The 26,490-nt window shown below is 35.2% G+C and overlaps 1 protein-coding gene and 1 long non-coding RNA gene across 6 annotated transcripts in view; one reads left to right on the top strand and one right to left on the bottom strand.

The window, feature by feature from the left end:
- The first annotated feature begins 6,804 nt into the window (after positions 1–6,804).
- The window catches only part of gipr (gastric inhibitory polypeptide receptor), a 33,078-nt gene continuing 13,392 nt past the window's right edge, over positions 6,805–26,490 (top strand). Inside the window, exon 1 of one of the 3 annotated variants that reach the window (XM_065280968.2) lies at positions 6,805–6,825. The gene's annotated coding sequence lies outside the window, so the exon portion shown is untranslated. Of the gene's footprint in view, positions 6,826–7,375; positions 7,689–8,282; positions 8,528–26,490 lie in introns of those variants that run through there. The other 2 variants (XM_065280967.2, XM_065280966.2) reach the window with 2 other exon arrangements.
- On the bottom strand, positions 16,811–22,166 carry LOC135770978 (uncharacterized). Of its 3 annotated transcripts, none has more exons than XR_012337207.1 (3): positions 20,224–21,692; positions 17,714–20,021; positions 16,811–17,066 (listed from the first exon to the last, which is right to left on the bottom strand). It is a non-coding gene; the product is annotated as an uncharacterized lncRNA (long non-coding RNA). The 3 variants fall into 3 exon arrangements; XR_012337208.1 differs by having other exon boundaries at positions 20,594–21,691; XR_012337206.1 differs by having other exon boundaries at positions 17,714–22,166.

The raw sequence follows: 26,490 nt of genomic DNA, 5'->3' as shown, positions 1-26,490 counted from the left end.
AGCAATGCTACAATACAAGCTTCTCTATGGAGTTAAATGCATCAGGCTTAAACAGAAATCTCTGTCCCTAAATAAAAATACAGCTACTAATGGTTGCCAGTGTGGATTTAGGCATTTTGGAAACTCAAATATTCATTCCACTATTGTCATCCATCAGATTTTGCTTCTTAACTTGTTCGTAAACATAATCAATTACAGAATGTACGGGTGGAACAAATACAAAATTATTCCCTTGAGTCCTTCAGTCTAGCGTCCTTCCTCCAAACTGGAGACAGCCACTGGCGTTGGACAATTCCGGCATTATGTCATTCCAAGTTGCAGCTTTTCTGTAAAAAAGGAGAATTAAGTAAGCTTTAAGGTTTTATTCCACATTTTAAATGGAGACCTGTGAAATAACAAGGTACTTAAATGTAACAGACTTCACAGATTTTTCAACTGCGTGACTACTTTATTTACAATCCCAGGTAGCTATTTTTTAAAGTTATATAGTAATGCCGTTTTAATGCTTGTTTACAGAAGTATTATTTCCCCTTTCAGCAAACATTTTCAGTTAATCATTATGCTTCCCCTCATGTCCTCATTTGCCCTATGAAACAAAACACAAAGGCTTTGAGCTTTTTAGATATAGTACAGTATGAATGCAGAGATTACGGCACCTCTGAATTGGAGTTGTTTGTATGACTCATAGTTTGCTTAGACCAGTAATAAGCCTGGGAACTGGGTGATCATTGGCCAGTCAGTTGGTCTTTGAACAGATGGAAACAGAAAGCAGATACTGGATATGTATCTTTGAGGTACAAATATGCACTCATGGGACCCAAGGGTAGCACTGTAATTCAGTATTTATTATTTGCAGTCAATTGTCATGTGTGTTAAACCGACACGTCGGCCTGACGTCCAAAAACAAATTCGACCTGACGTCCAAAACCAAATGTCAATCTAACGTCAAAACCCAACGTCAGTCTGATGTCAAAACCCAACGTCGGACTGACGTCAAAACCCAACGTCGGACTGACGTCAAAACCCAATGTCGCACTGACATTGGGTCAAAATCCAAAGTCGCACTGATGTCAAAACCTAACACAGTCTCACCCCATTTCGTCAATATTTGACGACACTTGACCATTCGTCATATGTTGACGTGAAGGGTATACCTTTCGCGTCATTTTTTGACGAACTGGGGACTTCAATACTATTACGTCCGTTGCATTCTCTTTCCTATTTTATTACCATTTGCGCGTCGGTTTAGGGTTAGATTACGCAAAATTAAACAGTGTACGCGAAATTAAACAGTGTACGCGAAATTAAACAGTTGTCACCTGGCGTTGGGGTTAGAAACAGTTGTCACCTGGCGTTGGGGTTAGAGTTAGGTTTGGGTAGGGATGTCATTATGTAAATCTAACCCTAAATCGACGCGCAAATGGTAATAAAATAGGAAAGAGAATGCAACGGACGTAATAGTATTGAAGTCCCCAGTTCGTCAAAAAATGACGCGAAAGGTATACCCTTCACGTCAACATATGACGAATGGTCAAGTGTCGTCAAATATTGACGAAATGGGGTGAGACTGGGTCATTCTGACATCAAAACCCAATGTCGACCTGACGTTAAGACCCAACGTCATACTGACATCAAAACCCAACGCCACTCTGACGTCAAAACCCAACATCATTCTGACATCAAAACATAACGTCAATTTAACGAAAACGTCATTCTGACGTCAAAACCCAACATCAGCCTGTCGTCAAAACCCAACGTCATTCTGACGTCAAAACCCAACATCGCCCTGATGTCAAAACAAAACATCGGCCTGACGTCAGAACCAACCGTCAATCTAACGTCAAAACCCAACATCAGTTTGATGTCAAAACCCAACGTCGGACTGATGTCAAAACCCAATGTCGCACTGACGTCAAAACCCAAAGTCGCACTGAGTTCAAAACCCAACGTCATTCTGACATCAAAACCCAACATCATTCTGACGTCAAAACCAAACATCAATCTAACGTCAACACCCAACGTCAATCTGATGTCAAAACCCAACGTCGGACTGATGTCAAAACCCAACGTTGGACTGACGTCAAAACCCAACGTCGCACTGACGTCAAAACCCAATGTCGCACTGACGTCAAAACCCATAATTCTGACATCAAAACCCAAAGTCGGCCTGATGTCAAAACAAAACGTCGGCCTGACGTCAAAACCAAATGTCGACCTGACGTTAAGACCCAACGTCATACTGACATCAAAACCCAACATCACTCTGAGGTCAAAACCCAAAATCATTCTGACATCAAAACCTAACGTCAATTTAACAAAAAACCTAACGTCATTCTGACGTCAAAACCCAACATCAGCCTGTCGTCAAAACCCAACGTCATTCGGATGTCAAAACCCAACAATTTAACAATTTTAAGTTATTAGTTAGTACTGTATTTGGCATGAATTACAATCTTCATTACTCACACATTTTTTTATTGAAATTTCTTAATTTATTGTTTTTAATATACAAAACCCACTCAATCAAATAAAATCTGTCTAATAATAACCACTGAACATGACAATACTATGAGCTTGTATGTTTTAAAATATGTGACCTTGTCTGTCAAATCCAGGCTAATCTAATGATGGGATCATAACGTTTGATTTCATTCATTGATTTCATTCACATTGATTTCAATCTTTGACATGGCCTTACTCAGATAAAGATATCAAATGTTATGATTTCATAATTTTAGCTGGATTTTCATAGACGGGATCACATATACAGTTTTTTTTTGGGGGGGGGGGTATGTAATGATACTAAAGTAGACTTGACCAAGTCTTTTAGAAAATTTGCAGTTTAATGCAAAGCTTTCCCTCTGAATCCATTATTTTGTAGAGCCATGTGAGCTGTTTTTAACTCTTATTTCATTTAAATCCAGAAGGAATACAATAAAGAGCTAAAGTGGGATAAACAAACACTCATACTGGTCAACCTTACTGACCTCAAACTGTGAGGAATTAAACTGCTCCAGACTCCGGTTCAGTAAACCAAATGCAAATCATGCATGTTTATACCTGTAACATTCGGGTGAAATTGGCAACATACAGCTTCTCTGTATTGTGTCTCCATACAGGCTTGTATGTTATGCCTCAGTCAGATTTAATAAGTTTACTCGTTCTTATCGGTGTAGCTTCTGACAATTCTTTACAAGTTTAAGGTATTATAGTGAAATTTAAATCCTCAAAAACAAAAAAAAAAGGAATGATGGGTACCTGTAAAGATTTACTGTATTAGGTGCATGAGGTTCAAATCTTTCAACAGCTAAACTAATGCCACTCATCTTTATTATGCAACAGTTTGTTTAAGGTTTTACTATTATTTAAAAAAATACAAAGGGATTAATGAACCAGAAAATCTCAATATCCTTGCCTGTGGAGGGCATCCACATAATAACAGCACCACTTCTTAAATGGTTTTTGCATGTTTGAGTATCACTAGCAGTCATTAATTTCCTTTAAAAATTAAATTAAACAACATTTTTATAAATACACAGGAAGAAAGGATTGGAGGTATAATTATGCATGTTGGCAAGGACGACAGAGACGAGGGAATTCCAAGAAACACATAAACTTTAATGGAACAAGGAACAAAATAAACATACATGCAAGGAGCATGGCTGACAGGTAAGGATGATTAAAGACGAGGAGCAGGTGCAGAATGCAGCGTCTGAGTCCATATGGAGATGACAGGAAAAAAACAAAGGGAAAACAGGCAGGCAGACAGACTTGACGGTACGATTTCCATTTGTCAGTTCAGGTTTCCAGATGCTTGAAAGTGTTATAAGTGGTTTTTAAATATTTGACTACATCTGTAGAATAACAAGTCAGAGTTTTGCGAAGCTTATATCCCTAAAATATTCTTCTAACCAACACAGAGAAATATTGTCGCATCACATCCAGCTTCAGTGGCCATATACAGTAAAAATAAAACTTACACCAATGTCTGTCAAAGCCTCCGTCTCAAAACAGAAACTTGGTGGCCTGTGTAAATAAAAATGAATGCTGGGATGAAGGTTCGAGAGTGCACTCAGTATTACAGACAAAATTACATCATGAATGCCACCATCAAAGATCTGGCTGCCCTAGAATGTGTTACAGTAGTAGCTGGAACGTTTAGCATTAAGCTACTGCTGCCAAAACCAATGTATAACTGTCACTGATTATTATGAAGAGATATTTTTTCTGATAAGATCATATCCTCCTAAAGCTCAGCTGTTATTGGCAGCCCCAAGAGAAAGTGTTAGCCAATGGAATGTAGACCTCAAGTGCCGGAGCCAAACACCTGTCTCTGGATCTCATCCCTCTCACCAATGCCAGTTACAAGTCAAGCATATCTGGCAAAATAGCCTTTCTTATCAAAGTCCAGACAGCAGCTTTATTTCAATTTAACTTGAAATATTTTACATTGAAAGATTTTGTTTTAATTTTAAATCTAAACAAACCTGAAACACAGGGTTTGAAAGTAGGCCTAATGCTGTTTTTCTACAATCATTATGCAATCCTAATAAGAATGAAGGATGTATTTACAGTACTTGCATTAGTCTGAAGTTAATGACTTTAATGCTGTTTAATATCTTCTGTTTTATTACTGAGCCAACAAGGTTAAGTGTTTAATTTTTAGTTTCCCAAACTACCTTTATTAACAGCTTGTGCAGCTTTGTTATTGTAAATTCACCTTGCTTTCATTGATGCACTGCTTGTCCCGTGTCCCACCATATTTACGGTGCTTCATTTCAGCACCCAGGTTCACCCCAAAATGTCTTTACTGTTTAGGAATACTTTTATTATCAGTCTTTATTAACAGCTCTTAAACACATTGTAAATATGTCAGTGGCTGCAATTGCCTTTGGACAAGGACACTGTTCTGGGGTACTGCTATATTCACCGTGCCTTTTCCTGCAGCACAGGCCAACATAAATTTGGATTAGGCTGATGGGTCCAAAATAAAGGCTGCACGGTGATCGGGCTTATCAATGAGAACTTATTATAATTGCAAATGTTATCTATACCTAAATATGTTTCTAGTTTTCTTTTGCGTCATTGTCTGAAATATTTTAGTTTTTAAATGATTTCCTCGCACTAATAGGTTCACCACAAACACACTGCCCAAATGTTTCTTTTTTAAATGATGTATATGGGAGAAGAAAACTATTGTTATTAATCAGGCTGCCTCTGTATTATTTTACATTTATTATGTATTATGTATGCATTTATCAGATCCTGGTAAAGTGACCTACAGAGCAATTCAAACAATCGAATGAGTTGGAGATTTCTAGGACACTGTTTAAATTTAAACAGCTGTTTAAAAAATAGTTTTAGGCCACTGTGTGCCAAGAAATGGTAACACAATAATCTTTCTCATGCAGTAGAATTGCTGAGAACTGTCAACTGAGGATGACAAGATAAAGTAGATATTTTACTTTCTTTATTTACAATGAGCTTGTTTGCAGTGAATCTAAATAAAAAATTAAGGTCACTTAATCGCTACAAAATTACTCATTAACAGAAGAGTTTGTGATTAACTTGAAAGTTATGTTTCTTCACCCATATAGAGATAAACTTTTATTTAGGCCCTTGTATCTGTGGTTTTAAATTTGCCACAGATACAACTTTTACACTAACTTTTTACAGGACTTGAGTGTTCCCCCCTCCAGAGTTAAAAATAGACAAAACTGTGTATTAAAAATAGAATACTATAGAGATTACCATACCAGCTTTTAGCAGAATTCAGATCTTGGGGGATTTTGATGCACTGTCTAAATGTTGTTTTAAAAGCCAGCCTCAGCTAAGTAGTATCATCCATTCCTCTTTCCATCAAATTATCCAGTGAATTATCACTTACAGTAGCAAAATGTGATATTGTATGAATCTAAAATGCATTTAGAAATGTTACTTTCTGCATACAGTACAAAACCCGATAACCCAAACCTTGACTGCTGTGCTTGTTGAGAAATGTGAATTGTGCATTAACTTGGCTCTTTGCCTGTAATTCTTTCCCAGCGTTATGCTATCATTTAACTTATAGAATCATTAATGAAGATAGTTAAACTCTAAACCTGTTTTGCCATAATCTTTCATCTACTCTGTACTTGCATGTTAGGGCTTTGGCTTGATGATAATTCATCTCATGTTGAAACCATTAATTAAATGAAATCTGTTTCTCTATCACTGAAGCATTACAAATATCAGCCTGAATTAAACTCAGTTATGAAATATAAAAAAGGTCAAAGAAAAGTAGTTGTCACTTGGGTAGTAACCTTTAAAAAAATACCCCTTTGGATCTATCTGGTTCAAATAGGCCTACCTCAGAGGTATTGCTGTACCAAATATATACATCAAAGGTACATTATACCTCTAAATGGTATGTTAGGATATTTTTAAAAGGTACTGCCCTAGTGACGGCTTGGGACAATTTGTTTGGCCATTGTTTGTGACAATGTATGAAGGTTAATCTGTACAACCTGGTAATTTTTTGTCCCCAGGTAACAATGTAAACTGATGATCAAATCTAAAAGGTGCCAGAGAATGCTTTGAATGATAAATTGTTCTTTGATATTTACGAAGATGTAACTTTATTAAGTGCAAAAAATTATTCATTTTTAAACCCTAGGATTTATAATTTGAATTAAATGGTCTATTTGTGCCCTATTTGGAAGGGTCATAAATAATAATGTTGAACTCTGCTCTGATTGGCTCATGCCTAGCTCACATAAGTAAACAGACCTTATATGTTTGAGCCTGTATCATTGTTTGGAGATTATTAATGGATGTTTCTGAGTGGTAAGTTTGTGGGGTTTTTTCAGTATATACCTGCAAAACGTAACTGTAACATCAATAGCAGAACAACAGCCTAAACGCTATAGCATATAACATTAATTGGCTAACTCAGCAGTCACAACTTTGTCTTTAGCATTTTAACAACTTTGTAATTAATTTAATGTGTATTTTAATGTTGGGGCATACATTTCGACTGTGAAGTCACAGTCAGTCTTTTGCGATCTGTGTGTTTGGATAAAACCAAACGTACAGATTATAAATACAAACCAATACAAGCGGGTAGAAAAGCCAATAGGTATTTAGGTAAATGTTACACAGATGGCCTTAAATTTATAGAGACAATTTCAAGTTTTAACAAACATGAAATCTTGACAAATCAAAACCGGTTCTTAACAGTTTAAACAGTTGTTATTGCTCTGGGTGTGATTAATAATAGACATGATTCCTTTGTGTGACTAAGTGTTTACACCAGAAAATCTGCTGTTGAAAAGGGAGGGTCACAAATTCAGTGTTTAAATTTAGAAAGATAATTAGCAGGTAGATTAAACCTGACATCTAAATGTTGTGTTGATTAAGCGCAGTGGTTTTCAAACTGGGGGCAGCGAGATGGTGCCAAGGGGGCCCCAGTTTTATGACATTTTATGAAATACATTAATTTATCATGAATTCTGTGTAATTAAACCTAAAAAAAATAAGGGTACTAACCAAAAGCACTACTTTTTTGTATAATTTAATGTTTTTTTTAATTAAAATGTTGAGTTTTAGAACAGTTTTTTGTCACAAATTTCCTTTGGGGGGCCGCGAAGGAACGCACCGTACAAAAGGGGGGCCGCACGCTGAAAAAGTTTGGGAACCACTGGATTAAGGTACAGTAAATAAAAATTATATAGCACAATTGATTGGCTGTTTTATAATTTGTCAAATAAATTTGTTATTTTTTTAAACAAAGTTATTGCTACTTACTGATGATGATGATAACCTTCGGTGTAGCAAGCAATCAGAAGCCTAATCCATGTTAGGAAACGTTTTCTAACATTGCAAACATTTAAAACAGAGTGTGATTTATGTTTTTCTGTTTTATGTGTATTTTGTTTAATTGTTTTCTGTTTGAATGGCAAGTCAGACACAATGATAAAATAATGATATATTTTCCTATAAAGTAGCCTACTGCAACTTTTAACAATTGGATGACTTACACTGCTTTATTTAACCAAAATCAAGAACTATTAAAGATGAAATAGCTCATATCAGGTTTTCATTTCAGGTTCTCAATGTTTTCATTAGAGCAGCTTTTTGGGATCATAATCCATTTACCATTTTCACCACACTTTTGTTGGTTGACTAATAAATATAACTCTGTAACAAAATGCTGTGTTAATGCGTTTGGTAGTAGAAAATGTAGGTTGTGGTTCCTGTGCCTTTAAGAAACACGAGCATCTATTTATCACAATGGATTTGTAGGTGACCCAGTCGGGTGTGCGCACTTTCAAGCTGATACTGCGTGTGTGCGCGCTCTCATAGACTATGTGATGGACGCGAGGAGGCTCAGTTTCATTTCTGACTTTCAAAATGATTTATTTTGCACAGAATCAAAGCGAAACAACTTTTCCAGTTATCTTAATAGATTGGTTTGGCTAAAATCTCAATTCAGCTCAACTTAAGGACTTCACATTCAGTCCATATTATCAGTCAACATACCTGAGAGGTAAGACGTTGATTTTTACAACACCGGTTGTGTTAACTCTGTCTGTTTGTTTTGTATGTCTGTTTTGTTCTATATGCTAAAGCTGTATGCTTCGTTTGAAGTCTAGACATGAGCACCTGACTTACTACAGGCATATGTTTTGCATCTGAGGGTTAAAAACATAAATCACTGCGTACTGATTATATTTTTGTCCGTATGCTTTACGAAGATGTCACGATACTCACTACTATTGTCTTTCGGTCTGATTCTGTAGCCTACCGTGGCATTCAAAAAGTGAAATATTTATAATGAGTTTCTAACATTGATATCAACCACTGCAAATTATTATTTTTATTAAAAGTAGCCCCCGTGATTTACGCTGTGTTTGTTTTAGTTAATTTAGTTTGTGATTTTGTGAATTACATTACAATCCTGCTGTAGTGTTTTACTGATCTCTATCTTTACGCATCATGCATGGGCACCATGCGCGTAAAAACGCCCAGCTCAACGAAGTATCAAGTCGTCTTTTCTTGTGCATTATGCGCTTTAAAGTATGTTTACAGTGCTTGAAATCAGTGAGCGATGTGCAACTCGTTAATTTATTAACAACTATAGCAAGTCACGAGACTAAAATGCCTTAAGACTCGCTCATACACCTCGTCTGTTGACCAGATTATTTTAATTGCAATATTATCGTCAATAAGTCGTCACGACCTCAAATGACTGTCTGGGTGGTAAAGAGTAGGCTAGCCTAAATAGATAAGAAATATGTCTTTTCACAGTCCTATAGATAATTAAAATAGTGTATTGTGCAAGGAAACCCATGTTATTTAATAAAGAAAGTGCTTGATGACGCATAAAATGCCCCATGATTGTAAAATATCAACATTATAAATAACTCAGAAATCAACAATGCTGAACTTCAGCTGGTTAAAGTGTGAATAATTTACAAATGAAGTGTTTACATAAATGTTAAAGATTGTTATACAGCTTCAATTTTAAATCTTTAACTAAATCTGATCATGTCTGTGAATTCCAGTCTAAAGTCCCATAATCTGATTATGAGATTAAGAACATCATAGTTTGATTTCAACCATTTATTTCACTTTAATTTTAATCTTTGACATGACCTTACTAAGTCGGTATTAAACATATCAAAGTTATAATAATGAGTATTTGTCTTCTGCTTTACATTTCTGTTTCATAACATTACATAAATTACCTCAGTTCAAATAGTTTATCAGTGTCAAACATACTGTTATAAAGTTAAAATGTGAAATACAAAGCATCACTTATATTCCACAAAGGACTTTAGTAGACCCCGGTGGTCATAGGCCTGGTCAATATATAAGCATTTTCCTAATGAAGGCCCTTTGGACAGAAGTGGGAAGACATGTCTTCTTAAAGCTATTTCTTAGCAAGGCCATTTTAAATAAATATGAAGTTATGAGTTTCCTAGATTATATATATATATAACTATTGATATTTTCCTGTCCCCTACTTAAGTCTTTCTTGATGCTCTTCAAGTAAAAATATGAACTCATTCATTTTAAGAGAGTGTTTAAAGGGCAAGGTCTTGGCATTCAGCAACGGCAGAAACATACACTATTCAATCACAGTCATTATAATGAATAGGACTGTGTGTGTTTGTGTACATGTCATCCGGTAGACTGTGAAGTAATCCTTGAGTTGCTAACACAGTCATGAGCGCGTTCAAGTCACACTAACGTCAGACTTGTTAGTGATAATATATGCTTTAAAACAGGATCAAACAGTACAGTAGTACAGTAATAATTTTAAACTACACTGTATAATCAGCAGTTTTCATTGGTTTCCCATTTTTAGAGGAAACAAGTAGACACTGAAACAGCGAGTGTCAGTGATTTGATTAGTAAAAAAGACAGAATTACACCATTCAGGACATCTTGCTGTGCTTTTTCATCATGGGCTGTTTGTACTCAAAATTCTGGGTCAAATATATATATTTTCTGGGTTAATTTAACCCAAATGCTGGATTTATCTCTTTTTGAATGTATGCTTTGTAGCTTTGTGCCCTTCCTGTAGATCTAGATCAGACAGAACTTGAGTTATTTGTGGCGCTATTTTGATAGTCATGCTGTCTTTATATTTCTCTACTTCCTCTTATGCCAGACTGATTCCGTTCTGACCACAACAACTATAACTTTCTTAAAGCCGTGATCTCAGCTGCACTCTTGCATTTGCACGTACCTGAAATGGAAACTATTTAAACGTATTATGAAACAGTCTATTCTCAGATGCTGTAATATTGACCGTAGGGAAATGCATGTGTGTTTGGAGAGAGTGGATGTGTAGCACATTGCAGTTAATGGGTAAATGAGAGTAATGTGACTGTAGTTTAAGAGCACTAAATGTCACATTTTTCTTCAGTTTGTACTGTAATAAGGAGCTTGGCATAAAGGTACATAACAAATTATTCAATTCAAATGAGAAAAATTATAAGATGCTTAGGTTCAAGGAAGAACGCTGTTTCTGCTAATCTTATGTTAAAGGTCCTGTTCTTTCCGTGTTTTAACATGTGTTCATGTTTCATGTGTAAAAAACGCAGTATTTTTCACACAATTTACTTATCTGTATATGTCCTCAAAATGGGCTGATGTCTTTCTTGTCCTATGAAGTCCCTCCTTCAGAAATACGTAAAGAGTTCTGATTGTGTAGCTTGTTTATTTGAGTTGTGATTCGATAGCAGCTTAGCTTGCAGTTAGCTTAGCTGGCGACTTACGTATTCATGTGGGCGGAGTTTAGTCAAAAAACTGTTCTAGTGACGTCATTAAAGCAGGAAGTAGAGAGCTGTAGTCCAAACCGGCCATTCGCTGTAGGCTTTAAAGAAAATATATCGCCTGGCAGTGAACTTTGAGCATTATCATTTTACATGTATTATTTATGCTATTATAGCAACATTACACACTAACTATGGTTTAAAAAATGGGATCAGAAAGAACGTGACCTTTAATCGTGAGTACCTTCAGTATAGTATTGCATCCTTGAAATCTCCAAAAAGTCTTTAGTTTTATTAGATTTATTAAAGACAGATCAGCTTTACTGCTACTTTCCAAAAAAGCAAGTCACAAGTAGGCAACACACACAAAATATTATCCCACTATCTCTGGATACGATTTATTATGGTCATGTTGTTTACATTACTGTATATGCACCTACGTGACGATTGCCAACAAAACACAGACATTTATTGCAGTTTACTTACCGTCTGCAACTCATGACCTGATTGTTTATCACTGGGACCGTCCCATTTCAATGAAATCCACCATTAAACAAACACACTTGCGCAACTCCGCTTTTATAGTTAAACAAACTACATCCATTGTTCCCATAATACTGGATTCTTTTGGAAAGCTGAACAAGCTTAAATTTCCCTCACAAACAACACCACCACTTCTTGTTGATGTTGAATTTGTGTCAGGTTTTGGTTGGTGTGTGCGTGCACTATAAGTGCCCATATTAGGACTACAGCCCAGTGTCACGTTTAAAAATCTGAAAATATTAGTGCTGGGCTGCATAGATTAGAAAATAAAAGTAATTTTTTGCATAATATGAGAGTTTGTGCTGTGTGTAAATATTAGGTATATTTAAAAGCACACACACATATATATATATATATATATATATATATATATATTTAAGAAATGTTTTATTTATATATCATTTTTTTATTTATATAAAATATAGAATATATAAAAATATAAATAAATATATATATACACACATGTAAATGTTTCTTAAATACATACATAATGCGTGTGTATTTATATATACAAAATAATTACACAGCACAAACTCATATATTATTCAATGCATTACTTTTAATTTTTTATTATGAGTTTAATTTAGATTAATCTATGCCCAGCACTAGAAAATATAAAAATTAAATCAGAAAAAATAGTATAAACCAATACTTAAAGTGACATCCTAACACAAACACCAATGGTTTGGAAATAGGAAAAAGCAGTTGAGTAACCAATACGTGACAATGACACATAAACAGAAATTTGTGATACAGTCACGAAAAACATGGAAATTCATGACAGTATCACGAAAAAGAATAAAAAATTTATGTGACTATAGATCCTTTTACTGTTTGTACACAATGATGACGTGGCAGCTTATGCACACACATTTTGGCAACGGAAGTATGATAAGAATCAACAGTGAAGCATCACAGACAGAGAAAGTTATTTTAAAAAGTTGACTTTTTCAACTTTTTCAACACAGCTACCAGATCCGTGTACGATAGTGGAGTGGATAGAAGACGTTAGCAGATGACCAAAAATAAAGTGGCCAGATACATATATACGTATATTAGTAAATTATATTAGTGCAACCAAACGCAACAACCAGACAATTTTATGCCGGGAAACCGTTTTAATAAACTTTCTGAGTTGATAACACATTAGAACCACTGGGGAACAACACCACTTCTGTTGCCTAAATGCACGCGCAGGCTATTTGATCACGTGAGCTGTAAAAGGGTCTATACGTCATTTTGTGAGACTGGTTAAGGACTTCCACTGTACTTCCAGCACTGGTTATGCTACAGATTCTGTAGTCGAAAAAAAAAAACATTGCGAAACTTGTACAGAAATACAGTTTTTTTAACCTTTGCCCATGTTTAGCATATGAAATCCAAATCTTTACCTAGGTTACGTAATAAGACAGAATGCATGAAATACTATTAGACCCCCATCATTTAAAAATAAATTTAAAAAGAGTTAATTGTAATGAAGTCAAAATAAAGATGGAAATCTTCTTTTGAGCTACAATTGAAAAAACGCTGGGCTATTTTTAGCAAAGCGTTGGATCAAAAAGGGACAAACCCAACCCGTTGAGTTGTAATTTAACTGGATTGTTATAAGCCAAAATCCTGGATCTGATCTGTGAAATATTTGAGGCAAGACAAGTACATCCAGCGTGACTAAACAAATAATGGGAATCTGGTCTAAATATAACTTGATTTTGGACATTTCTGAATCACTGAGTGGCAGTGTCTGGCTCACACAGAATGTATTACACGTTCACATAAATAAATAGCTGTGTATGATAAAATATCCTCCCCTTCCAACTTTAAAAAGCTTCGGGGCTGGTTCTGAAAAATCCAACAATTACAAGCCCAAGTCTTATTATTTTCATAGATCACATTGAAAGATATAGTATAAGAATGCTAAACAAACAGAGAACCAATGCCATTTAATGCATCTGCACAATTTCTCCCTTTTTAAGGTTTAAAGGATCTCCAAATATGCTCATTCTACATTCCAATGCTCTGAGCTGAGACCGACAGTTGCGCATCAAACACAAAACTTGAAGATTTATGTGGTGTATTTGGCTGTTACATATGAGGAAAATGCATCTAAATCAAACTTGCCTGAGGTCTTATGGATATCTAACCTTTATTGAATGAACCACATGGCAAGCTGCTGTCAGCTTTGCCCACTGGCTTTACAGGGTTGTTTTTATGCACAGTAGCAAATAGCTAGAAATTTGTTTATTGAGATGCTGCAGTTGTTGTTCGTTAACTGAATATACAAGGATTAGTGTGCTTTTAGGCATTTGTGTCATTTCCCACGGCATTTGGTGTTTGCCGAAACCATAGTCCAAACGAATATTCACAAATAGCATTGCAGAGTTGTGTGGCACAGTTTATTAATAAACAATAAAATGTGTTATATTCTTAAGCAAAATAAGTGGCAATAACATGAAGTGCTTTGTTATCTTTCATTCTGTGCATTCATAATAGAGAGACTGTTTTTGTAGAGTACATACAGTACTGTGCAAAAGTAGGCCACCATGCCAGAATTAGATTTGTTGTTTTTGCAATGTTATAGTGGTCTTATATAATTGTTTCTCAGTCTCTTTAATAAAATATCCATACATAACTGTATAAAAACGTAAACTGATGTGTCAAGTTTTTTTAGGGTAAACTACCCTTCCACTTGAGCAATAACAGAAAACTGCAGGATCTCTTAAACCTAAATAAAAGTAAATCCTAATTTGCAATTTTTAAGAAATAAATATTTTTACCTAATTCTGCTCAAAAATGCTCAAGATGTGTTTAGTGCCAAGAGATGTCACACTAAACATCGACGATGCCTAAAGAAGACATTTAGTCCTAAAAAAAAATATTTAAATGTTTTGTACATATTTCCTGTATTTTCTGTATAAATAAATAATAAAATAGATTGAAAAATAAATATGGATGGAAAACTTCTAAAACAATAAGTCTGATGGTGGTGGCACAGTTTACTGTATGTGTAACTCATCACTGTGATGTAAGACTTTAAAAATTAAGCAAAATGAAGAATGCAGAACCAAAAAAATAATAAAGTTGTGTTTCTTACAAAGTACGCCCTAACATAAACGTAAACCTATCAGCATTTGCACAACATGCTAGAAGGTGTCTGTTGTTTGATTGTGTCAGTAGTATTGCTTAATACTGTATGTACATGCTTTTGGCAGATGCTTTTATCCAAAGCAACTTACAATGCATTGAAGGTAGTGTATACATATTTTCAGTAGGTGTTTCTATTGGAATCAAACCCAGATTTTTTCACTGCTAATTGAGCTACAGGAACATAGATTTACAGTTTACTGAGCCAGATGCAAAACAAAAATAAATCACATGAAAGTGCGCAAGAAGAACCTCGGTTTGAGCCCCTGCTAGGTCAAGTGGCCTTTCTGTGTCAAGTCTGCATGTTCTCCCAGAGTCAGCGTGTGTTTACTCTGAGTACTCTGGTTTCCTCCCACAGGCCAAAACATGCAGGTTAAATATATTGGATATACCAAAATGTCCCTCCCCCAACATGTTTATGGATTCATTTGTGTATTGACCAGTTCTTGCTATTAATATAGCCATAGACGCTGGAATAAGGTGAAAAATGAACAAACAAACATATGAAAGTGCATAGATGTCAAAGATTTGCAACACGTATATACTCCACTTACGTGAATGATAAGAGATATCCGCTACATTAGAGGTCAGGTTGCAGACAGGCAGTGAGTAATATAAGCAAATTTACAGCCTAAGCTAATCTTTTCCTCTAATGCTGCTGCTGCTGCTGCTTTTAACATTTGGCTAGTGTTGCATTTATTAGTGACACACTGTTAGAAAGTGCAAGACTGCTGAGACATTATTAGTCTGAGGTTTTAACATAATGTAGAGGCATTGCTACTTCACAAACAAGCACTGAATGCATTTGAAGAGCTCAGCTGAAGAGTAAGTGCATCTGACATGTTTAGCATTTTTTTATTAGACTATAAATGGTTTCTGCCAACAAAGCAGTATTTGTGAATGACCTGAAGCTGGGATATAAAGCAAAAGTATTTGATGAACGTATAATAATGTTGGTTAATATCATTACCTCATTTTTGGCAGGGGTGTCGTTTAACGGCTTTTGCATGAGTGCATTGTCTCTTTCTGTCTAGGTGTGTAGGTTGTGTTGCGACTTTTTGCGGTGAACATAATACACGGCTATTGAATTGCCTAAACACAATGTATGTAGATAAGTTAGTTTCTGTAAGCAACTTATTAACTGAAGAAAAACCTTAGATAAATTGCTGACAACCCAGGTGAAAAAAAATTCTATTAAAAATATACTTTAAAAAAGTGTACTAAGTATATTTTCTAGATTTTGTACTATTTTCGTCAAATCCAAGTATAGTTAAGTGTACTCAATTATGTATTAACTTCAACTTAACACCTATTTGATTACACTTCAAGTGTAAATAGTATGCTAAAATGGAACAACTTTTTTTAAACTTCAAGTGCACTAAAATACACTCCTGAAAATCAAGATTTATGAGTAATTAAGCACACTTACAGTACAATTGCATTGTATTGCAATTTTAATGGAAATACACTTAAAAAGCCATTGCAGCACAAATTATAGTTGTGTTTAAGTACATTTTGTGCATACTGCTATCATACTTATAATTAGTATAAACTATGTTAATTTAGTATGCCTCTGTAATATTTCAAGTGCTCTACAAATGCACTTCCTAACTATTTTTAGTGCTTTTAAAGTGTCCCACTATGACAATAATAATGTTTTTAAAGTGAATTTCAATTATAACCTAAACATCATAGACACGTACTTTCAGTGCAATATTATTATAGTGTATTTTTTATATTTTAAGTATATTTAATTTGTACTTTTATCCCCATTTTGTTATACTTAAGCATGAATATTGCTGTTACACTACAAGTGTATAATATAACAATTCAGTTCAAATGCACACAAACAGATTACAAACTGCATTTCAAAAAAGGATCTTTATTAATGACACAAAAGTAACACACAAAACAGATATTGGCAAAATGGGGAACCTTAAACAGTCGACTTTCTTTGAAATGCCGGGAAGAGAACAATTGCGAACAACTTGTACTATATGGACATCTAGCTCTGATTTGAACTACTGGAGGCCTTGTAACTGGCATTGTTGCACTTCCTCCGTAGAAGGTCCCGGATCTCTGCCACCTCGATGTTGGGGAATCACTCCCTCACTGCATCTGTAAAACAGGAAAGAGACATTTCAATTTCAATTTTATTTTGTATAGCGCTTTTCACAATTTGTAGTTGTTTCAAAGCAGCTTTACATTAAAAGAAGCAGGGGAAACAGAAAAATCGACAGACAATATAAGTAGCAAAATACAGCGGCTATGAATAAACTTTACAAGTGAGCAAATTAATAATGTCTCGTATACAAGAGGGTGCTAAGTTAAGCCAATGTTGCTTGACTCCCCGGGGTTAAAAAAACCCTAGGAGAAAAACCTCAGGGAGGAACAAAAAGTCCTAGGAGGAAAAGATATACACATATATATATATGGGATGTAAACGGATAAGGAGATTTAACGGGTTCCGTCTAGGGCTGCACGATAAATCGCATGTGTTTGTCAGGCGCATCTCCTCAGTAATGCCGGTTCCTTGATTAGTATTAAATCGCCATCAGCTGTTTTCAGATGGAGCAGCTTTAACTACAGAGCCGTAGTTCCCTGACAAGCTGGGCCATATCGCATACATATCGCAGCCGATACGTCCGCGATAATTAATGCGAAATTGCCCCGATTGTCAGTGAACTACGGCTCTGTGTAGTTAAAGCTGCTACATCTGAAAACAGCTGATGGCGATTTAATACTAATCAAGGAACCGGCATTACTGAGGAGATGCGCCTGACAAACACATGCGACTTATCGTGCAGCCCTAGTTCCGTCGGTGGTCAGGCATCGGCTGGGCATCACGTTGAAGGGCAGCCAGTAGATCAGTGGTGTGTTGACCTCCACGGCAGCCAGAACTGGTCTGTTTGTCTCAATGTCCTCGGGTTTGAGGACGAGACAGGGAGAGAGAAACAAAATCCTATTAGCGTAGGGGCCATTCACATGTAATGCAGTGTCACACAGTGTTGTGTTTTAATATCTGCTCGGTTCCAGACAGGCTAGCTATTGCGGCATTAGTAAATTACCCAGACGAGTTATGTGAATGCTTTGTTCCGTACAAGCTAACTTTTGCGAGATAAGTATAATTTACTAGACAAATTATGTGAATGCTTTGTTAAAGAAAAAAAGTCTTAAAGAATAATTCCGGTATTAAACACTTTGAGTCTCATTTCTGGTTTGTTTTGGATGAACTACAGTGATGGTCACTGAAATTTTGACAATGGGTCGTGTCTTGACTTTTTAACTTGTTTAGAAGCGTCTCTTGACTGCTTCAGAATGGAAGTCAAGGGCCATGCACAAACATGTCATTAAAACAACACTTAACGTTCATTTTCAAAACTGTGCTACTCACAGAGTGGTTTGTGGTGTTCGTTGATGATTAAAAACAAATATATCAGAGCAATGTATGATTTCAATCCGTGTTATTTGCTATAGTGGATCTATTTTTTCAGACACCTCACAACCACGTATATACTTCCGCTCTATATTTGAGTCTGAAGCGTTAGCACACTCTTGACCACTTGATGGCGACAACCACTTTGCCTAACAAGGATGCTGAACGGAACTTGGTGTCTAGCGTATAGACAGTCACAATCGAGCTCAAATTCAAACCTAAGGCTGGTCACTGAGCCATCAAATATGGGAAAAATTTGTGCCCTACTCCGAGGGCACAGTTGCTCTGCTCATGCTAGCCTTTTGAGAGAAACCGAGCGAAAAAACTACAAACAGATGTAAACAGACCCTTTTCCATTTCCGGCGGCAGAGTGATATATCAGCGAGCAATGAGTCTTCCAAGAGAAGTCAATGGAATTTTACAAAATGCCAAATAAAACACCACAGAAACTGTATTTCGCTACACTACTTGTTTTTAATCATCAACGAACACCAAGAACCACTCGGTGAGTAGCACCCCTTACGAAAATTAACCATGGTTTTACTACAGTTAAGACCAAAAAAACCATGGTTACTGTAGTAAAACCATAGCTACCACAAAATAACAATGGTTTTGACAACCATGGTTTTCAAAAACCATAGTTAAACCATGGTTAGTGTAGTAAAACCATGGTTTTGCTCATAGTAATCAATTGACCAAAAAAAAACATGGTTACTACACTTTTACCACAATAAAACCATGGTTAATATTCGTAAGGGACAGTTTTGAAAATGAAGGTTAAGTGTTGTTTTAATGACATGTTTGTGCATGACCCTTGACTTCCACTCTGAAGCAGTGAAGAGACGCTTCTAAACGAGTCAAAAAAAGACACGACCCATTGTCAAAATTACAGTGTCCATCACTGTAATTCATCCAAAACAAACCAGAAATAAGACTCAAAGTGTTAAATACCAGAATTATCCTTTAATGGAGCATTTCACCTGTAGAAACATTAATCTTTATTGAAAGTGTCTCATATTTGTAGTGGAAATGTAACATACATTTCGAATTTGGTGCCTATTTGACTAAAAAAGGGGTGTTTGTAGTCTCACCACCTCAACAAAGATATTGGACTTCCTTCTTTCAATGATGCAAAATTATAATTTTTTACATCATTGAAAGAAGGAAGTGCAACACTGAAATCTGTATTTCTCCTGTCTCAGGAAATGATGCATGACCATTCAAAAACATGACTGGGGTTCTAAAGATACAAAGCTTAATACAAATGGGTGAAGTGTCCCTTTAGATTTAAAGTGATTGACTGTGTCTGATTCACAGATACCAGTTGGCAAATCATTTCAGAGCTTAGACACTTTTGATATTCTAGGGAAAATTAAGAGACCAGAATTTTGCGACCGCAGTGTACGTGTTGGATTGTATTCTGATATTAATTCTCTAAGATACGAAGGTGCTGGGCCTTTTAAGGTTTTATTGGTGATTAATAGTATTTTTAATTGTATGCGATATTTGACTGGTAGCCAGCATGACATGGGCATGAATTAAAACAATATTAAATTAAAAGATTAAACTTAACTTACATCATTTTTACACAGAAACCTCTTCAGCGTCAGCAAGGTCGACCACATGGTACATGACCTCTGTAAACACAAACATGGATAGACATCATATTAAAAAAGAAGACAATCATACAACTTTAAAATATATTTTGACTCCAAGCTTCTTTACAACAACATCTAACGTTAGTTTATCTTAAACTTAAAGTGAAGCTGGCTTGGTTACTAAACAGAATAAAGCTATTAAAACAGGCTTGCAAAATAAGCAGCATCTATCAGAACTTACCTACAGCAATGAGCTTTTAAACAACAGAAATCGTCTAAGGTTATCGTTTAAAATAGCAGAAAGAGCCATTTGCTACAGTTAGCTGAACATCTCCAACACAAGTAATCTTGCCGTTTTATTTTTAAAGTTTTAAACATCGAATTGATTCGTTTATCAGGCATTTTGCATGTTACTTTGCTCACTGAAAAACCGCATGTTCAAGTTCCTAACGTTACTGTGTACAGTGTATAACTTACTCTTAATGTTTCCTGTGTGTGCTTTAAATTAAAACACTTCTCGCATAAAGACAAAAATAATCACAGTGAAGAACAAAATAGGAACAAATATGGAACAGATCTGCGCGATGTAAAGGAATGAAAGTCAAACTTACCTCAGCCGTACTGTTTAGCATGAAAACGAGTCAGTAGCGGTTTGAAAAATGCCGTTGATCCTGATTGGTGGGAATGAATGGGTGGGTGCAGGTGCATTCTGGGAATTTGAGTCTTTTGCCCTGGCGTTGGTACTGCTTTAGCATGCTGCTGTAGATGTATTTTGACTACAATTTCCAAGTTGCATTGGATGTTTTTTTTTTTTTTTCATTATTTTGGATCCTCTGCTGGCACTTTATGTACTTTTTATAATCTGCGTTTTCACACTGATTTGTTCTTTATACTTTATCAATAATAAAAATATTAAATATTTTTATAAAATGTATAACGTTTACAAAACATGTTTAGTTGACAAACATGTTGACAGTTATTTTGAGTGATGCTCAGATTTTCTTAAATAAAAAAAACCTTTATCAATTAAATTACATTAGCATAATAATACATGTATTTAGTAAACACACTTGTAGATATATAATGTTTTTATGTTATGTGCTGCCTTGAACCCCCCACCCAGCTTTGAAAACAGAGACAGCAACTCTGTCATTAACCCTTCACACCTCACAACCAGCACTCCTTACAACCAGCTGTGAGGATTCCTAGAAACTTCCACCAGTATACATCCATATACACAAGGTTTCTGGATGTTTCACGAGTTTACTTCTGAGTATTACGTTTCCAAGCACTCTGCCTCATTTATCTGGCAAACCTAAAGTTTAGCAGGGATTTCCCATCCGTATTTGTCTGGATACAGCTCTTTTCATGCAGTGTATAGCCTACATTTTATTATTCTAACGTATTTTATGAAAGTACTCTGATATGCAACTAAAAATACACTTATTTTATAGTGTACTGTATAAAGTGTACAGAAGTCACACTTCTAATGAAGTGAGATCCTAGTATGCTAAAAAAGTAAATTAACAATTAATTTCCAAAAAATATACTTCCCATAAGTATATTGAATTGTCACTCTAAGTATGTCAAATTTAATACACTTAAAAAAAATAAACTTCTATACAATTTAAAATACATTGACAACAAAGTACACTTTCAAAAAGTACATTTAAAAAATATTTTAATTACTGGTAAATTAGTATACTTATTTTTTGGACTCTTAAGTTGAACTTAATTACATCTTTTTTTAAGTATACTTTCAAAAAGTACATTTAAAAGATAATTGAATTACTGGTAAATTCATTATACTTATTTTTTGGACTCTTAAGTTGAACTTAATTACATATTTTTTGAAGTATACTTTCAAAAAGTACATTTAAAAGATAATTGAATTACTGGTAAATTAGTATACTTATTTTTTGGACTCTTAAGTTGAACTTAATTACATATTTTTTGAAGTATACTTTCAAAAAGTACATTTAAAAGATAATTGAATTACTGGTAAATTAGTATACTTATTTTTTGGACTGTTAAGTTGAACTTAATTATATCTTTTTGGAAGTATACTTTTAAAAAGTACATATTAAATACTCTTTAAATTAAGTACAACAAGTAGAAGCATACTTGTTTTATACTTCATGTACTTCAATCATATTTCTAATACACTAAAGTATACTACTTTTTTACCTGGGAATATGCTACAGTATGCTGTGCACCATATACAGAATATACAGAAAAGGCAGCAAGAGAGAAATATTATAATATTTAGGGAGTTTTTTAAGTGAAGTTTGCAGAGTTCATCCGTTTCATGTGTGAGAAAACATTATGGACCAAGCACAGCTGTCTTGAATTTCACTTTTATTTTTCATGTCACTTGTTGTCTTGCCTTTTAACAAGAGACAGTTACACACAAACAGCCTCCATCTGGAGAGAGTTAAGTCTACATTATTATCTTTCTCAACTTATTTGGTTAGTCATTTGTTTAAATGAGAAGGGTAACCCTGTGGGAAGCATTGATTTAGATTAATCATTTTATGACAATAGGATTTCGACATTATCTGCAGTGATAGCAACAAACATCTGAATTCAATTTAAGTTTAACACATAGTTGGGTAAAATATGAACAAACCCAACCATGGTTTTATATTAACCTAGAAAATATGCATATTTGACACAACCATGAGTTGATAAAACCCAACATTTTTTAGTATAGCACAGTTTACTGGCTGCAAGTGACCCTGTCTGTTAAATGGGACATTTCACAAGACTTTTTTAAGATATCAAATAAATCTTTGGTGTCCCCAGGGTACATATGTGAAGTTTTAGCTCAAAATGCCCCATAGATCATTTATTATAACATGTTAAAATTGCCACTTTTTAGGTGTGAGCAAAAATGTGCCGTTTTGGGTGTTTCCCTTTAAATGCAAATGAGCTGATCTCTGCACTAAATGGCAGTGTCGTGGTTGGAAAGTGCAGATTAAGGGGCTGTATTATCCCCTTCTGACATCACAGGGGGAGCCAAATTTCAATGAGCTATTTTTTAACATGCTTGCAGAGAATGGTTTACCAAAACTAAGATACTGAGTTGATCTTTTTCACATTTTCTAGGTTGATAGAAGCACTGGGGACCCAATTATTGCACTTAAACATGGAAAAAGTCAGATTTTCATGATATGTCCCCTTTAAATTCAGGCTTAATTCTCATATTATATTAAGTAAATTATAGGATCATCAAAGACAGATTTCATTTATTGATTTCACTTTAATTAGAATTTTTGACATGACCTTATCAAAGATAAGGGAACAGGAAGGATCACATTTTCAGTGGCGTGTTTACCATTTTGGGGGCCCTATGCAAAGTCCAAGAACAAGGCCCCCCATGCCCCAGCATTGCCCAAGGTTTTTCAATTGAATTGCACAACAATAATATTCAGTATATAGAATTAAGTGAGATATATAAACCAGGTTTATTTTGTTTTACACTGCTTAAAATAACAAATATAATAAATTGTTACAGTTTGGTATGACAAAAATTCTTGGTTTAAAAAAATGTTTCACGCCCCTCTCAGATATATCTTTTAGTTGCAAATGTCTTATAGGATGTATTTAAAACAATGTAATTAATACTGCAACTTCAGTGTCTGACATCTTACTAAAAAAACTAAATGAGGGAAAAGAGGAAGCATAAGATTATGATTCAGACTGATCTAACAAACTAAACACCAGCAAACAACATTGTTATTTGGTTATGGCTTGAATTTATGGATGGGAATCAAATAACTCTCATGTTCATATTTCAAAAACAAACTTACTGTGAGATACAAGCATATAAACTAGACATACACTGGACATGAGATTTTAATGACAATGATGAGATACAGAATATGATTTATGTATTTTTATGTGATTTAAACCCCTGCGTGGTGTCTTTATCATGTTTATACGTGTACGAGCGAGCGTGGAACAAAAGATGGTTGTCACTGATCAAACCAAACCACCAATCACAGGTGTGAAGCCCAAAGTCTTTAAAGTAAACTTGACAATCGAGTGAATGTTGTGCAGTAACGAGACCACAGAGAGAGTTGAGCGAGCGCTCATTCCAGCACTTGTGTGGCTGCATTTGTGCGCGCTGAGCAGAGGTGCGCTTTCCTGTAGAGTTTCGCTCACAAAGTAGCCTACATTATACAGTATGTGCCCTCGCGAGGATGCACGCAAATACTCTGCGTGCATACTCGCACATCTCTCTCTCGCGCGTGCTTTATCCGTACCTTAAATTTGGGTCTGAATAAATGTAACATACTTTCGCATACCTTGTGGTCAGTAGGGTGCCCCCAAGCCCGCGAGGCCCCACGGAATTGCGTGGTGGGTAAACACGCCCCTGCACATTTTTGTTTACAGCAAGATGAAAATGACATATTAAATAAGATTTGCATACGTTATTGTGCAATTAATTCATCAATTGATTAGGCATGGGCCGATTACCGGTTTCAAGGTATACCGAGGTTTAAAACAGTCAAGGTTTCAAAACCACTAAAATGTTCTGTGATACCGTCTCCAAGGTATGAGCTGTGTTTATACAAAATTCATTAAATCATGAAGTCATGTGATTGATTTGATGTTTACATTTAATATATATTACGAAAATATTATATATGTTTTGAAAGCATATTATAATTTAAAGGCTTTATTGTACCTGGCATTTGAAAATAACACATTTTAGTGTTGCAATGGCAATACCGCAACACCGTGAAACCGTGGTATTTTTGCTAAAGGTTATCATACCGCCAGAATCTTATACCGGCCCATGCCTACAATTGATGAAGAAACCCTGAATTTCATTGGTGGATTGGTGCATCCACCATAACTCACATCGGATCCTCAAATTCTGGAATTACGGCATGCAAATTGCCTTCAGCAAGTGTTTTGTTTGATTTGCATAATTTTAAGTGACGCTTTGGATGAAAGCATCTGCAAAAGTAAGAAATGAACTTGGGGCCGACCGAGCTAGTGCTGACAGCACATGGAAATAAACAATAAATCAGTAGCTGTAATTCATTCTTAATGAATATATCCCAGAAACAATTCTGTGTCATAGTGGAATGATGTGACATAGCCGCTAAGGCTCAGATTTGGCAACGAGGTTGGTGGTCTGAGCCCGAAATGTGAGTTATATGACCAAGACACTTAACCCCAGATTACTTCACGGTATTGTGCGTATAATGTATCTTGTTTGATTTCTAATGGAAATTAAAAAAAAACTTGCCAACCTAACTATAGACGAGGAATGTTTTTCCACTTGCCTTTAGGAGATGTCTAAATCAAGACCACTCTTTTGTCCTTAAATGGTTGCTTGAGAAATGTTGGTTGATGTGTCATAAGATTTGGCAGGACAGATTTATGATTTAGAGTCATCTGAATGTTTTCACATAATTTCCAGGTTTTGATTTCGTGTAAATATATGTTTGGCTGGATGCACAAGTGGATGGGGTTGAATATGCTTTATAAATAATCAAAAGGATTTTTAAAGGTGATGCAATAAAAACATTTAATAATTGTGTTTGACTTACAGGAATGAATTGTTGGGTAACTCTATATAGGAGTCCCAGGGTACACCATACCTAGAAACTATTAGTTTATTTTGAAATGTTTTCTAGAAAAAAACCATGACAATATAATCATTACTCAAAGATTTAATAAAAACAAATAAAATATTTCTAATAGTATACGATTCTGAAGGGTCAACGTTTTATTGGACTGTAAAAATTTCTGTTGAAATTATACTATTACTGGGTATTACTGGCAACCAGCTGCAAGTAACTTACTGTAGATGTTACATTATGTTATGTACTTGCAACAGTTTGTTCAAAGTTAAATGAACATGAAACATTTTCAGTCTTTCAGTCTTCTACAGTAAGTTACTGGCAACCAGCTGCATAATTACAGCTAATTTTTACAGTGTATTTTTGCATGATGTATAGAAGTCTGTTTTACTGTTCTTTAATAAGAAACTAAAGCATTGAGACATTACAGACTTGACTATGAATAATTGCTAAAGTGAGTTGCATTAACCAGCTCTTTAATGTATCTGTGTTTGCCTTTGTGTTTAGTGTTCAGCATTTTCCAGTCGGTTTAGCACAACACACTAAATAAAATACAATTCTGATCATACATTATTCAACATGTACTCTTTTGTTTAGACATCATCTAGATAAGGGATTTTGTTGTTCCCCTTTGAGCACACTTAAAGAGACATTAGTCAGCTCTACTTTGGAAATGAGGTAAAATAACCGTCCTCTTTGAACCACCATCGATTGAGCTGAGATTTAACACCCTGTCTGGACTTACTCGAGATGTATTAAATGCAGAGAGGCTCAGTTTACAGATTTTTTAAGGAAACATACCAGACTCTACTACTCAGGATCAATGTAATGCATTTTTTAGTCAAAAGGGGTGCTTATTATTATATTTAAAGAGCAACTATGGTCCGTTTCATGATTTTACATTTCCT

Source organism: Paramisgurnus dabryanus, chromosome 8, assembly GCF_030506205.2.
Source record: "Paramisgurnus dabryanus chromosome 8, PD_genome_1.1, whole genome shotgun sequence".
Taxonomy (NCBI): Eukaryota; Metazoa; Chordata; class Actinopteri; order Cypriniformes; family Cobitidae; genus Paramisgurnus; species Paramisgurnus dabryanus.
The sequence above is the reverse complement of the archived record's forward strand: the minus strand, read 5'-3'. Positions and strand labels throughout refer to the sequence as shown.